Raw genomic sequence first — 6,000 nt, forward strand, 5'->3', positions numbered from 1 at the left:
CACAGCCCTTATACCCAAGGTCCTGGGAGTGAATGATTTCTCCTACTTCACCATCAAGCCCCACCTGCTCTACACAATGTCTGAAAAATCATCTGGAAGGGCTTCTACTTCAACAACTGCCAGGTGATGTGTATTGCACAGGGTATCACATACAATGTGTCACTCTGGCAGTTTGCATAATTCACACATCTGGAACACATGTGACTACCAACATTTCATACAGGGTCACCTAGTTTTTAGGTACACACAGTGCTGGGTATGCAAGCCAGTATATACAGTTTCCATTCAAGCAGGCAACAGGCTACATAAAATGATGTCCACTGTAGTGTGCTGCAGGTGGTGACGGATATGTGTTGAAATCCTGAATGATGACTCCTATCTAAAATCCACCAGACCATGGCTGAGATGACTTACAACATGGCACATTTGAATTCAGAGACATGAAATGTTGTTGAAGATGTGTTTGGACTCCTAAAAGGACAGTTCTGCTTCTTGGATACATCTGGTAGTACACTGCAGCATGCGCCTGAAACCTAAAGCTAAATATTTGTGGTGTGCACCACATTACATAAGATAGTAGCATGCAGGCAACAGCATGGTAACATTGCAGTGCTGCTTGAGATACATGTCACAACATCAGATGAGGAGTTTGGTGTAAAGTCATCAGATTTACAGGCTATAGTGGCACTCATGAAATGCAGAGGTGGGTGCAATACACTGAGGTGCTGGCAAAGAGGCAGAGTCTGATCTATAACTGTGGCTCATGATACACACAACAGAGAAAAAATGATGTATGCATTATTACTCCTAAGCTATGTAACACAATGCATTTAATGGTCATGCTGTGCATCAGACTTTACCTTACCTACACATCAGAGGTGAGCAAGGTACACTCATCATCATTTGCACAGGTAGGGTGGAGCACACTGACAGGTGACAGCAATGTCATTTGTATGATTAAAGGTTCATAGGAGATAGATGTGGTAGCCACTCAGGTGGGTAAATGATTGGTGGCAGTCAAAGATCACATCCCCCCCAGTGGTGGGGTGGAGCTGTCATGCCACATATGCTGGCCTTATGTACTGTATTTGCTTGTAGTTTTGGAGATTAATGCTGTGCATAGTACAGCTGGCATAGTGCTTTGGGAGTATGTACCGGAACCCTGACATGGTGTCCCATGTTGAGAGGAAAGGATATACAGCATCCATAGCCCGGGTGATGGCCACAGATGGGCATGGCACTGTGTGTTTAAAAGGGGATAGTGACTGTGTAGAACTGTGTGGGTAAGAGCTGGTGGAATCATTAGGCAACCTGAGATGGAGCCAGAAGAGCATCATAACCGATGATCATGAACTTCAGTGTATTGGCCACTGTGCCCAGTGGTAACATTGATGTAGCCTCTGGAATGTTATGTGTTGTCTGGGAATGGACCATCTCCCTTGCATTTGGACCTTCATACAGCCATGGTCAGCATGGCATGCAGAAGTAGAATGAAGGGCAGTTACCATCTAACTTTGAATGGAGCAGTGGATGCTATGTTGGCTACTAAGGATCTGAGCAGCCCTGTCTGATTCCCATCTCTATACTTCATTTCACAGCCCAAGCACTGCAGATCATCCCATAAGCCAGTGTAGATGTTACATATTATCATGCAGGCCATCCACCATGCTATCCAACTCTACCAGGATGTGTGCAGTCGCTGTCTATGTTTGGATCACTCACCTGAACATCTGCAAATTGATGCCAAATGTTATACCCAGGTTGGGGAAAGACCTAGAGTCAAGACATCGATATGCACCAATACAACTCTCCCTTACAGTGTGAGAACACATGACATGCAGTGTGGTATACAGATGCTGGAGGTTAAGTGGGGGCTTATAGTTACAGGATATCAGAATGCAAACACTGGTAAGGCCAGAAGTGCCTTTGTCTCCACTGCCAAATTGTATGTGGGGGATGTGTGCAAGCCTTCCAGTGCTAAGACTGGTGGCAATGTCTTTATGTTATCTGACTCTGCAGTATCCAAGTTATCATCATCAGCCACAGGTAGCCTGCTAATATTATGAACCTGCCATCCTCTCATGCCAGACCTTATACCAATGAAACCTATAAAAGCCTAAAGATAACATACCCATGTCAGCAGTGGAACATATGCCTCAGACCCTCTAATACGTGGCATACATGCTGTCACATGACACAGTCTGTGACATCATATCGTCACATACATGCCTTGTGGTACAGGGCATTGCAGTCACACATGTGAAATACCTGAGGAAAAGATATGCAGAGAAGTTTTTCTGAATGTGTTCCCATCATATGTAGGTCACTGTACAACATGGAAATGCACCTGCTATTACTAACCTGTTGTATTCCCTACAGACACTCGGGCAGTCATCCCAAGCCCAGATCCAACATCTAAACCACTGTCAGGTATGAGGGCCCTGTCAATCTCCCCAGAAAAATATCAAGAGTTTTTCCGCCTCTGAGGGTAATTTTCTGTGTGGCATTATCATATTTTATGATGAACATGTCTCTGAAAATGTGCTGTGCCTTGGTCTTGACCTGCAATAGTATATCATTTACCCTTCACCATGCCTGTACTGCAGTCCTGTTATGGCTACTCTTAGTACTGATGTTCTTCACCACCCCTTCCACATCTGGTCTCAGAAAGCCTTATCTGTTTCAACTTTCACCAGAATGCACATGACATGTGTAGGTAGGGTCTACATTAATGGTAGAGTCTCCTGGAGAGTCCGCTTTTCTAGATATTGCTTCCCTCATGGGCCTATGACTAGATGTGTACACATGTGGATTATACATATCAGTCAGTCTGTGTACACATGATTGTCCTCGGCTGACCAATGTGAACATGCAGTGTGCTTCTCCTCCCAACTGGTGCCAATGCACCCATCAGCTGTTGTTGCTTTGATCATCCCCATTCTATATTGACAGCATAAATGGAAATAATATCATTGACTGCAGTTCTGCATCACTGTATTAAAAAACTTTATTAATGAGCATATCCTCTTCCTCCCACAATCCCCTATTTGCAAAGCCATGCCTTCACCTATGAATAGAGTGAGTGTTTTCTCTGTACCATGTCCTGCCCTGATGCAGATAGACTACAGTATCCCCCAAACAGTTGGACACATGACAGTCATACCCTTGGGCTGTGTTACCTCACTCTTACCTACTGGTTGCACTCCTTGTTGTTTACATCTACCATGTGGGTGTGCATTATAGTGCAGCGGTACATCACCAAGTATCTTTTCTTCTTTCAGTATGTCTTATCAAAGTACAATGACTTATTCAATGAAATTCTGTTAATGTAGTATCCCACAATATGGCAACTGAGCTTTACTTCATGCTACAATGAGCCTAGTGGTTTAGTGGCTATGCTAATGATGGAATTTAATACAAATGCTCTGAATTTTTTCCATTATGCATTAACACCCAAATGGCATTACCCTATTATTCCCAGTGTTACTGAGACTATGGTCTTGTACAGAGACTGTTGTGTTTGTAGTGCTGAGAATCTGTGATAATGATAATTCCACAAGCACACAATTGTTGCCTATGATGCATACCATATGGTGTCCTAATATAAGGTTGTGCAAATGAAGTTATTATTTAACTCCTTGAGTAGACTTGTTGAGTGGTCATGGCCTCCTCAGGCACTGGGTACAGCAGACTTTTTGCCTGGTGTGGGATAGAAAGAGATATAGCAAGAGAGATAGAGAGATTTTTTGTATCTCCTCCAGAGGGACTTTGATGAGCAACTGCTGAGCTACTATGGAGGTCCATTATATAAGATGAATGCCTGATCCAAGCTTACAAGGATGGTGAGCAATGCTCTGGCATAACCCATAATACTGGGAAGCAGAGACACAAATACAGCAACCACCAGCTTCACCAGTGGAAGGCAGAGGTTATTGAGAATATGCAACTTTTTAATATAAACACTGTATATCTGTAATTTTTATTGTACATTTGTTTACTTCCTCTTCTTTGTATTGACTCAGTGGTTAGTAAGCTCTTCTTACTTTCTTTAACAGCAGTCTAGGAACACAAACTGAACAGGGAAGCCTACCTCAAGAGAGCTGAATGCTTCTTCCAGCATCATAATACATATACTATGTGCATTGCTGCAATTTGCAATTGCGATTCTATTTGTTATGTAATACATGGCTAATAACGTGTTCTGTCGTTTCTCTTTCTATTTATTTCTCATCATTCTACAGTTCGATAAGTGGTCCAGGCAGAAAAGCAGCTGAGGGAACTTGGGCTTGTGCCATATGATACCATGTGGTGTTGGGTCAGCATCAGTTGCCAGGTCTGCCTCTCAGCCAGAGATGGAGGTAACCCTGCTGAAGGTGACCTGAAGGTCGTTCTGGTGACATCTGTGGCCATCTCTTGGGAGGAAGGGTAGAAGATCCTCTTCTTAGAGTGACTTCAGGTTGAGACTGGCTGAGTCCAAGGTGACCCGGCATTTGGATGAATATCTAGACATAGTGAAGTATGTCACAGCTTGGCTGAAGTTGCAGAACTGGTCAGGCCCAATCAGCTGATCTGCACTATTGTTATACTCCCTTATATGCATTTCCCCATACCTTTTTTGTAGTCTCCTTCTCCCCTTCATCCATTGCTCCAAACCTTCCATCTCCAAAATGTGGAACATCACCTCTCATAATGTTGTACACATGGGCAAAATGTGGAACAGTTAATAAAAATGTCAATTAAGAAACTAACAAAATGGGTAAATTATGTTACTTTATGCTTATAAAACAATATTTTGATTAATTAATATGATTAATATGATTTAGTATCATTTACCATGGGTATTATTTACAGTGGGTATTAGTTATCATTCAAAATAAAAATCAACTTGGAAAACCCAGCAGAACATGTTACAGTTAAAAACTATTCTAAAGCAAACTAGATCATATTAAGTGACTGGAAGTTGGCATAATTGTTAAGGTATTTACCTTACAGATATGAGGTGCAGAGTTTGAGTCTCACATGAGGTAATCGGCTAAGCTTAAATGGCCCACTGGAGCAGTTAGCCTAGAATTAATCTATGAACCGACAAATGTATGAAAATTCAATGACCCACTCAACTGACAAATCACAACAACTTACGCAGAAGTATTCAGAGAAATACTGTACAAACATGTAAATGGCTATATAGAGGCTAATGGAGAGATGAAAAGTCAGCAAGCAAAGGAAAGTAGTGGCCCTGAAATTTAATTCATGCTCAAGTCTTGGTGAGTGCCTTCATGAGGTGGACCCTGTTTTTCACAAAATCTCACCAAGGCAATACTGATATATAGACTGTATTATATAGCATATATCATGGACAGACGTAAGTCAAAAACAAAAAAAGATAGTTGTGTGCACAAGACCCAGGATAAAAGTGGCCAGTCCTGGTAGGCTCACTGGTGCCAGGACTGGAAAAAATGACAGCGTAGAATCCACAAAACACAGAAACATTCTTACAATGGGCCAGGCCAGGCCCAAAGGGAGGATGGCCCCCCTGTTGTAGAAGGAAGTAGCAGTCCACAAAAAATACAAAAACTGATAGACCAAAGAAGAGCCATAAAGATGACAGAGTGGACTATTGAGAATAAGAAAGAAAATGTGTATTGTTACTATTATGCAAAAACCCCGGAATTTCCAGACAGAGGATTAAGAGATAAATTAGAGGAAAGAAAAATACTTCCACAGGAAAAACTGTCAGAAGTTTCAAATGAAAAATTGTGTTGATTAATGCAACAGATTTTTGAAAAACAGTATATACATCAAGAAACTTTGATCTGTTTGGAAAAAGAAGCATCCAAGGAAGTGTGAAAATGTAAACAACAAAACCTAGATATTTTTGAAAAGTATAAAAAAGAAATATGGACATGGGAAAGAAAGAGAGGTGTGATATGGTGCAATATTTACGCAAAGGAGAAAGCCAAATTAATCAATATAAAGAAGACAGCCCCAAAGATATTTGAA

The sequence above is a fragment of the Protopterus annectens genome, chromosome 8.part0 (assembly GCF_019279795.1).
Source record: "Protopterus annectens isolate FY-2018-M chromosome 8.part0, PAN1.0, whole genome shotgun sequence".
NCBI classification, from domain to species: domain Eukaryota; kingdom Metazoa; phylum Chordata; order Ceratodontiformes; family Protopteridae; genus Protopterus; species Protopterus annectens.